The sequence below is a fragment of the Schistocerca piceifrons genome, chromosome X (assembly GCF_021461385.2).
Source record: "Schistocerca piceifrons isolate TAMUIC-IGC-003096 chromosome X, iqSchPice1.1, whole genome shotgun sequence".
Classification (NCBI taxonomy): Eukaryota; Metazoa; Arthropoda; class Insecta; order Orthoptera; family Acrididae; genus Schistocerca; species Schistocerca piceifrons.
Genome location: NC_060149.1, coordinates 766,866,219 through 766,877,241, shown reverse-complemented (window position 1 = coordinate 766,877,241; position 11,023 = coordinate 766,866,219). Strand labels below are relative to the sequence as shown.

The 11,023-nt window shown below is 45.4% G+C and overlaps 1 protein-coding gene across 2 annotated transcripts in view; it reads left to right on the top strand.

The window, feature by feature from the left end:
• Positions 1-11,023, top strand: part of LOC124721299 (excitatory amino acid transporter 1) — a 700,822-nt gene that overhangs the window by 642,930 nt on the left and 46,869 nt on the right. The gene's annotated exons all lie outside the window — the stretch shown is intronic.

Here is an 11,023-nt window from a genome sequence, read left to right as displayed (position 1 = left end):
CAGCACAGGCAACGATAACTGAAACTCACATGACCAGTAAAACTGCAATTCCAAATATCGTCCTTGTCACATTAAAGCGAGAAATGCAAATGGGGAAGTATTGCACTCATTCCTAGATGTAAATCTAGACACAAGTTATATCTTAATTCCAGCCAACAAACTACCTTTAAACTCCAGGAGTCGATCGAATATTTTGGGCATGCCTTTCTCAAATATTCTTACTCTGTAAAGGTTCGAAAAAAACCTCTTCGATCAAATGAAATACAATAATAATCTAGGACTATGAAACAAAGTCCAGTGCGGAATGTGTAACTGTCAGGGACCTTTCAGGATATGCTGATACAATAGCTCCATACTTAGCAATCATATACAACTGCTCGCTTGTAGAAAGATCTCTACTCAGAGACTGAAAAGTTGCACAAGTCACACCAATACCCAAGAATAGGAGTCAACCGCTAAATTACAGACCCATATCACTTACGTCGATTTGCAGTAGGGTTTTGAAACATATATTGTGCTCCAAGGTTATAAATCACCTCGAAGAAAAAGATTTATTTACAAACGGCCAACACGGATTCAGAAAATATCGTTCTTGTGAAACACAGCTAGCTCTTTATTCTCACGAAGTAATGATTGCTATCGACAAGGGACGTCAAATTGATTCTGTATTTTTAGATTCCCGAAGGCTTTTGACACAGTTCCTTACAAGCGAATTCTGAGTGAATTGTGTGCCCATGGTGGATCGTGTCAATTTTGTGACTAGATGCGTGATTTCTTATCGGAAATGTCACAGTTCGTAATAGCTGACGGAAAGTCATTGAATAGAACAGAAGTAATATCTGGTGTTCGCCAAAGAAGTGTTACAGGCACTCTGTTGTTCTCGATCCACGTAAACGATTTGGGAGACAATCTGAGCATTTTTCTCAGATTGTTTGCAGATGATGCTGTCATCTGCCGTCATGTGATGTCGTCAGAAAATTAAAACGAATAGCAGAATGAGTTAGACAAGACATCTGCATAGTACCAAAAGTAGAAATGGACTCTAACTCATGAAAAGTGTGAAGTAATCCACACGGGCGCTAAAAAGAATCCGCTAAATTGAAGTTACGCAATAAATCACACAAATCTGAAGGTTGAGAACTCAACTAAGTTCTTACGGATTGCAATTACGAATAACTTAAAATAGAACGATCAGATGCATAATGTTGTGAGGAAAGCAAACCAAAGACTGCGATATTTTGGCAGAACACTTAAAAAATGTGACAGGTTTACTAAACAGACTGCTTACGCCACGCTTGTCAGCCCTCTTATGTAGTGAGAGAGATGGGTATCAGATAGGATTGACGAAGGACACAGGTCGTTCTGTACTGTCGCGAAATAGGGAAGAGTGTGCCACGGATATGATACACGTATTGGTGTGGCAGTCATTATAACAAAGGCTCTTTTCACTGCGGCGGGACCTTCTTATGAAGTTTCAATTACCAACTTTCTCGTCATAATGTGAAAACATTTTGTTGGCGCCCACCTACATAAGGAGAAATGATCACCCTAATAAAATAAATCAGAGGTAGGACGAAAATATTTAAGTGTTCATCATTCCCACACTCTGTTAGAGAGTGAAATGGTACAGAAGTAGCTTAAATGTGGTTCGATGAACCCTCTACCAGGTACTTCATTGTGAATTGAAGACTAATGATGTCGATGTAGATGAAGTAAGACTCCACGACAACCGACAAACGTAGACGAAACAGAGAAACCATACCAGATTCAACTTGACGGCTCAGAAAAACATTCCACTGTGCGTCCACTCTTCACAAAGAATGACATGAATAAGGCCGTTTAGCGTACCACTGATGTCTACATCTACATCCATACTCCGCAAGCCAACTGACGGTACATGGCGGAGGGTACTTTGAGTACCTCTATCGGTTCTCCTTTCTATTCCAGTCTCGCATTGGTCGTGGAAAGAAAGATTGTCGGTATGCCTCTGCGTGGGCTCTAATCTCTCTGATTTTTTTCCTCATTGTCTCTTCGCGAGATATACGTAGGAGGGAGCAATATACTGCTTGACTCCTCGGTGAAGGTATGTTCTCGAAACTTCAACAAAAGCCCGTACCGAGCTACTGAGCGTCTCTCTCGCAGAGTTTTCCACTGGAGTTTATCTATCATCTCCGTAACGGTTTCGCGATTACTAAATGAGCCTGTAACGAAGCGCGCTACACTCCGTTGGATCTTTTATATCTCTTCTATCAACTCTATCTGGTACGGATCCCACACTGGTGAGCAATATTCAAGCAGTGGGCGAGCAAGTGTACTGTAACATACTTCCTTTGCTTTCGGATTGCATTTCCTTAGGATTCTTCCAATTAATCTCAGTCTGGCATCTGCTTTACCGACGATCAACTTTATATGATCATTCCATTTTAAATCACTCCTAATGCCTACTCCCAGATAATTTATGGAATTAACTGTTTCCAGTTGCTGACCTGCTTTATTGTAGCTAAATGATAAGGGATCTTTCTTTCTGTGTATTCGCAGCACATTATACTTGTCTACATTGAGACTCAATTGCCATTCCCTGCACCATGCGTCAATTCGTTGCAGATACTCCTGCATTTCAGTACAATTCACTGTTACAACCTCTCGATATACCACAGCATCATCCACAAAAAGCCTCCGTGAACTTCCGATGTTATCCACAAGGTCATTTATGTATATTGTGAATAGCAACGGTCCTACGACACTCCCCTGCGGCACACCTGAAATCACTCTTACTTCGGAAGACTTCTCTCCATTGAGAATGACAAGCTGCGTTATGTTATCTAGGAACTCTTCAATAGAATCACACAACTGGTCTGATACTCCATATGCTCTTACTTTGTTCATGTCACAAAAGAATGTTACATGGAAACTACACCAGTCTCGTTTACTATCTCTAGTAGAGCTTTTCCACAACATATTGAGAAGCTACTATTGAGAAAGCCTTGTTAAAGGACAGGTGACAGAAGTAGAGGTGTCCTGCAGACATTAGGCTTACAAACTGGCTAGCCAGCGGAAAGTAAGCCTGAAAGGAGCTCAAAGCTAGGATACACATTACAATAGGCCCAGGAAATCCACGGAAAATTCCTGAAATTTCTAAAATCGCGCAATTTGGACACGCAGTCCTTCGACAGACAACATGACCATAACGGGATTGTGCATAATCATAAAATCAGTGCAGAAAACATGCCCGATTCCCCAGAGTTCCAGTTCACGACTCCAGATTCTAGAGCAAGAGAGAGAAAGAATGAAAACAGAATTTTCGACGAGTACCTCGTATGCTCTTAGCCCAATTAGACCGACTTACAAACATATGAATGAGGAGATGGATAACTAATGCCTTACGAACACCAAAACTAAGTAACCTCTCGGCTCTGGCCATCGTAGATCTGTTACACACGCATTTGTTCCCCAGCTTCATTCTGCATGTGCGTTCTCTAGATGTGGCTGGAACTTGACTAGGCCAGCGACATACATCTACACAGAATGCCCGCCCGGTTGGCCGTGCTGTCTAACGCACGTCTTTCCGGGCGGGAAGGAGCGCCTGGTCCCCGGCACGAATCCGCCCGGTGGATTTGTGTCGAGGTCCGGTGAGCCGGCCAGTCTGTGGATGGTTTCTAGGCGGTTTTCCATCTGCCTCGGCGCATGCGGGCTGGTTACCCTTATTCCGCCTCAACTACACTATGTCGGCGATTGCTGCGCAAGCAAGTTCTCCACGTACGCGTACACCTCCATTACTCTACCACGCAAACATAGGGGTTACACTCGTCTGGTTTGAGACTTTCCTGGGGGGTCCACCAGAGACCGAACTGCACAGTAACCCTGGGTTCGGTGTGGGGCGGCGGAGGGGTAAAGTGGACTGCGGTAGTCGTCGTGGGGTTGTGGACCACTGCGGCTGCGGCGGGGACGGAGCATCTCCGTCGTTTCTAGGTCCCCGGGTAACATAACATAACATAATGTGTAGAATCCTCCTTAGCTTCGTTCATCTTCCTACGGGAAATGGATATTACCACATGATTTAAAGCACTGATTTTGGTAGTCGACTTATAGGTTGGGGTTGGGAAGGGTATGCCCTCTGCCGCTTGTTCTGCCCAGCCAAGTGCGCTGCTAAAGATCCCCCCCCAGAACTGCCGTGATGGGAGATGTAATCCACGACTTCGTCTCTCCCCTCAGCACTGACACCAGGAGAGGTTACCACAAGAAGGAAAAGTCATTCAATGTGTTATGGATGCTAAGGACAAATAACGCGTAGATATATTTTAGGTATAGGGAGGTAAGAAATTGGTATTAACGTCTGGGCAGACAAAATCCAAATCTTATCTCCCTATACTTCAGATAATTCTGTGTGCTATTTGTCTTTATCATACAGAGAGAGAGAGTGAGAGTGAGTTGCGGGTTACACCTTCTGCCCAAGTTCTTGTTCTGGCAAACCTTTTACTCGTGCTGTACCTCCATCTGTGCTGATGTGCTGAGCATACATCACCTTTTACTGATTTTCTCTGTCCACCCTTCTCCATAAGTCTATTACTCACTGGGCGCTAATGACCTCTCTGTGGAGCGCCCTATACATACCGCCACCACCACCACCACCACCACCACCATCATCTATTACTCGTAAAATTCTCCTGTTGACTCGGTGATTATAAGGAGTAACGAACCAATAAACACATTGTGATTCTTGAGTTTCTCCCGGCGTATTTGATAATCAAAATATCCACGGGTGTGCTGCCGGTCTATAGTGTCCAACGGGCACAATATTTCGGCGATCATACATGTCGCCATCATCAGGTGAACTGACGGACTGAGCTCCTGTGAACGTGCCGGCACAGAGATCCGTACGCTATGGCTGCTCAGGGGGAACTGGGTTCGCTCGCGGCGGCGGCAGATTTAAATACCCTCCGCCCGCGGCGCTCTCCCTCCGCGCTGGAGCAAACATATAGTTGTGACGACCACGGCGGACAGAGCCATCACACCGACGTCATCTCAGACGCCGTCGCAATCTGTTCCACCGCGCGACCGTGGCGCGGGGCGCGGACGGCGGAGGTAGCGCGCCGCGGGCGGAGGGTATTTAAATCCGCCGCCGCCGCGACCGAACCCAGTTCCCTCTGAGCAGCCATAGCGCACGGATCTCCGTGCCGGCACTTTCACAGGAGCTCAGTCCGTCAGTTCACCTGATGATGGCGACATGTATGATCGCCGAAATATTGTGCCCGTTGGACACTATAGACCGGCAGCACATCCGTGGATATTTTAATTAATAAACACATTGTTGAGCGCCTATGAAACCCAATGCATTTACACGTGATGATACTGGCTACGAGTCGTGTCCATGAACTCGGCAAGACACCGAAAGCGTGGCATATCCATGACCACCCAAGTGCTGCTAACAAGTCGCGCAGATTAATCGGAACAAGGACAAACACGCGCAAATCAATCTGGATGGTATTTTACATGCCCCCAACCTGACTGAAGTAAGGTGATGAGGGGTATTACACAAACACATTCCTGTTTGTGGAACATTCTTCAGCCCATTACGACACCATTCGAGAGCACTGTCCTGTTGATGGCACAGGCCACCTGTGAGGATATATAATCGAACAAATAGATGTGCATGACAGAACAGCAGGTTCTTCATTAACCTCTGATTGATGAGAGAGAATGGCAAATTATCACGTACCCCATTTCATCTCCTGTGAATATCACCACAGCCTGCCGTTGTGGCCGAGCGGTTCTAGGCGTTTCAATCTGGAACCTCGCGACCGCTACGGTAGCAGGTTCGAATCCTGCCTCGGGCATGGATGTGTGCGATTTCCTTAGGTTAGTTAGGTTTAAGTAGTTCTAAGTTCTAGGGGACTGATGACCTCCCACAGTGCTCAGAGCCATTTGAACCATTTTTTGAATATCGCCACACGTCCAACATCTTCCCAAACGGCGCCTCGTTGCCGAATTGGTAGCACTGCCTCGGGCTGTTTCCGACTAACGCTATCTGATCAAAAGTTACCGAAAGCTCACATATAATGCGGAGTTGACAACTGCGTGCCCTTAGAGGCGGACCCACCAGGATAAAAGGATTCGGGGTGTATTGGGTTGTTAGCAGAGAAACAGTAACAGCAGCATTGGACAGTGACTTGGAATGTGAACTAGTCATTTGACGTCACATGAGTAATAAATCAATCGGGGACATTTCAACACTTCTGAAGCTGTCCAGGTCGATTGTTGGTGATGTCATTGTGAAGTAGAAACGCGAAGGAACAACCACGTCTAAACCACGACCTGACAGATCTTATGTACTATCACATGAAATCAGCGGAAAGGAGCACTGGTGAGTTCCAGATTGGTACCAGTAGTCATGCAAGCACAAGGACTGTTGTGTCCTGCCTACTCGTCGAATATGGGGTACCTAGGAAACGTGCTTTCTCGGTTCACTAGACAGCAGCTCAAGCAAATCGTATTAATGAACTTTTATTACAGTAAGATAAGTGACAGTACTTCGAGAAGTTGCAGTGTTGTGTTGCAAGCAATGGGCGACAGACAAAATAAGAAATCTCATCAGTATAGACAACGCCTAATACAAGTGAGGCCCGCCCGGTTGGCCGTGCGGTCTTACGCACGGCTTTCCGGGCGGGAAGGAGCGCCTGGTCCCCGGCACGAATCCGCCCGGTGGATTTGTGTCGAGGTCCGGTAAACCGGCCAGTCTGTGGATGGTTTTTAGGCGGTTTTCCATCTGCCTCGGCGAATGCGGGCTGGTTCCCCTTATTCCGCCTCAGCTACACTATGTCGGCGATTGTTGCGCAAACAAGTTCGCCACGTACGCGTACACCACCGTTACTCTACCACGCAAACATAAGGGTTACACTCGTCTGGTGTGAGACGTTCCCTGGGGGTCCACCGGGGGCGAAACGCACAATAACCCTGGGTTCGGTGTGGGGCGGCGAAGGGGTGCAGTGGACTGCGGTAGTCGTCGTGGGGTTGTAGACAACTGCGGCTGCGTCGGCGACGGAGCCTCTCCGTCGTTTCTAGGTCCCCAGTTAACATACACTACAATACAATACAAGTAAAATTATACAGTTCCTAAGTCGCTGCTGTAGAGCTCGTAGAACGACCAGTCTTCAACTGGGCCGCTGCCAGGCGGCGCGGCGCTTACGTACTCTTCGTGTAGATGCCGCTGTCGCCTCGTTGTCGTCGTAATGAGGGGTCGGTCAGCGTACCATTGGCTGACGTCTTCTTCACAGCCCTCTCTGCTCTACCGTCGTGCCTGGCGTGCCGACGCTTGACGTGAAGCTAGAACAATGACTGTAGGTAGGGAGTTAAAATAATGGGTTACAATGGTCGAACAGGTCCTCACATTTCTGAAGTAAGTTCTAAGTGACTCTTAAGATGGTGTAAAAAGGGACGCCACTGGGTAGTGGATGACTGGAGACGAGTGATGTGGAGTGATGAATGACGTCATACCCTGTGACAGCGAAGAAATATGGAGGAGGTGGCGTTACGTTAGGGGGTGTTTTTCGTTGTTTGGGTATCGTCGCCTTATTGTGCTTAATAAAAAGTCAGAAGCGGATGGATATGAATACATTATAGCATTGTGTACCGCGTACAATAGTGGAACAGTTCGGAGACGGCGATTGTTGGTTTCAGCACAAGAATGCACTCTGTTATAAATCGTCGCCTGTGAGGTAGTTGTTTGTGGGCTGTGACATTCCAGAAATGAACTAATCTGCGCAGAGTCCCAACCAGAATCTAATGAAATACATATGTGACGTGTTAGAACGTCGACTTCACTCCAGACCCCACCATGTAACATCTCTACCATCTCTTTTTCGGCTCTTGAGGAAGAATGAGCTGCCATTCCTTCACAGACATTCAGAAATATTATTGAAAGTGTCCCCAGCAGCCGGCTGGTTTGGCCGAGCGGTTCTAGGCGCTACAGTCTGGAACCGTGTGACCGCTACGGTCGCAGGTTCGAATCCTGCCTCTGGCATGGATGTGTGTGATGTCCTTAGGTTAGTTAGGTTTAAGTAGTTCTAAGTTCTAGGGGACTGATGACCTCAGAAGTTAAGTCCCATAGTGCTCGGAAGCATTTTTGTCTCCAACAGAATTCAGTCCGTCGTAAAGGCGAAGGTCGGACATACTTCATATCTGTGTGAACTAATGGATGTTCGGGTTCCTCAGTTGCACCATAGCCTCGGCGTGCACCAGTGTGTACACAAGTTCGTCTTTTGTCATGGTTATGACTTTCGATGGCTATGTTCTTGCACACATGGTGATACCCAGTTTTAAAGAGTCTACATCTACTCCTCCGATTTCGACTGTGTCTGACTAGGGCAGGGATATGTTAATAAAATTAACACCGCAAAAGATTCAGTTAATGAATTTACGTGACTGTGATGCACCGAATCAATACCCTTACGCAAAGTGACAGCAGCCCGCGAAAGATGATTCATTGTATAGCGCTGCTTCCGGTGATGATTCAGTAACGCAGTAAAACGCATTTGTATTTATAGTTTTGACTGTCTGGCACATGACATAGTATATCGCGCACCTGAAATGATTGCCGTGTCTTTGTCCCATTGATAGTAACACTGAAGGCTAACCGACAACCTAAAGACTTCTTTCTGAGACTTAACATAGTCTCCAGCATAAAATTGTAAATAATTTTATATCCAACGTAAAATAAAGTACTGCAAGAAAAAGTTAACACTATCATACTGACTTTGAAAGGCTGCATTTCAGTCTAAAAATTCACTTTTTTTGCGTAAACCATTTTTCGGATGAGATACTTCGTGTATCGTTTTCATAGACAGTAGGTTCCAACCATCGAGGGGAAACCTTTCAGGTCTACAAAACCTCTGCACTGGACCGGAAACGCTTTCAATCCAATATATTTCATAAACTGTGGGAATATGTGCAAGTCTGAGGATGCTAAACTAGATGAAATAGGTCGATAGTCTAACAAATACTACTCAGAGTAGTTCAACTTTCCGATTGCCCCAACTCCTTTGTGGACAGGTTTATTGTACTGACCTTTTTCTTTTCTATACCAGGCCTGTGATCATACGTACGAGGATGTGCTAAAAAGTAATACCTCCGAATATTATATGTGAAAACTCTAAAAACCTTTAAATAAAAAAAACCTCATTAACGTTCTACACCTTTATTCTTTATGTCTACATATTTGCCGCTCTTTGCCGCTAGAGGGCTCCGAATTGCGGCGTGTAACATGGCGGTGTGTAACGTAACTGTGTCGGTGCGTGACAAGCAGCGTGCTGTAAGCACCCTTTCCTTCAGCATGATAATGCCAGACCGCACACTAGCGCAGCGACATCTACATCAATGCGACGACTTGGGTTCATTGCCATCGATTATCCTCTATACTGTCCTGACTTGGTTCCATCCGAGTTTCATCTGTTTTTAAGCCTAAAGATGACCTTCAAGGACTTCACTTTGATAGTAATGAGGTGATACAAGCTGAGATGAGGTTGCAGCTCCGTCAAAAGACGTTGAGAAATAAATATGTAGACATGAATAATAAAGATGCAGAATGTTAATAACATTTGTTTTATTTAAAAAAACTATAAGAGCTTTCAAATAAAATAATTCGGTGGCTTTACTTTTCAGCAAGGCCTCCTACTTTCATCTGCTTGATCCACAAGACTGTAGCTATAACCCTCCCCCCCCCCCCCCCCGTCTGTTGTTCAGAATAACCTCATTCTCTTGCCACAAAACATTGAGCATAGCCATTCAGATAGATGAATTTGGCGTGTGTGTGTGTGTGTGTGTGTGTGTGTGTGTGTGTGTGTGTGTGTGTGTGTGTGTGTGTGTTTTGCACTGAACTTACTCGTAGTTAATTCATGTATTCTTTCTGCTGATTTTCCTGGGGTCTCATATTTCAACTGTCAGTAACTGCTGATGGTCCAATGCCACATTATACCTGTGTTCTCGATGTTTTCCTCTGTGGCTGCAATTAAGGGAACCCACCACGCCTATAATCTTCGAGAGAAACTGTGATCACATTCTCACTCCGGTGTACATTTATTAACTGTTGAAAATGGATGAATAGGCTGCTTATAAATCGTTACCAACCCTGAATAAATTTACACTGCCGAGAAACCAACCAAAATAAAAAATTTTAAGCTGTATCACCAATCCATGGGGAATTCCTGCGCGAATCTCTCCGTGAGAGAATTCACTTTCTACAATTCTCATTGCGAATGTTCACCCACTTAAGTAGTTGGTATTCCTTGACGAAAGAGTTGTGAAGAAATTCGTGGTCCCAAACGCTGTCAAAGGTCCGAGCAACATACAATAGGATCATGCCGTGGTGTTGTCTAATGTCTGAACTCATTGCTACATCCTCAGAAACTGTTATTGGCTGGTACAGTCTTAGATATACCAGATAATACGTCATTTTACCAGATGAGCAGTTTTGGTTCCGTGTCGGTCTTCAGTTTGAGTCTCTTTAAAAGAAGTGTTCAATTAATTTGCTCATAATTCGTAGAAAGCTGACTGGGTTGCAATTCTTAGGGTCTACTATGTTTTTTACTGCTTTCGGTACAGCAATAACGTAGGTTAGGTCCTCTGGTGAGTATCTGCTTTGAGTCCCGTGTAGTATATGTGACGGCATCCGCAGGTAGCAATTTAAACATCTTCGTACTGACTTCGTCATGCCGAGGAGCCTTCTTGATGGCTACATTCATGATGTATTTTTCCAGTTCCTCTCCGGTTATCCTTGTCACCTCGTCATCTTAATCCTGAGCAGCGAGGTTACACCCTGAACCGATATCCCACGTGTTGCACTTAGTGGGGATCGATGAGTCTTCAGTGACTCGGAGATTGCTTTCAGAACTATGTTACTGCATAATCTCCTTCACCTGGAATGCATAAAAAGCAACCAGGACCAGTAACTGGTGGCAGTCTTGATTTCTTCTTAGTGAAGTAACACATGCGTTCCACGGCAGTCCATATGCTCGCCACGAGGTGATTTTTT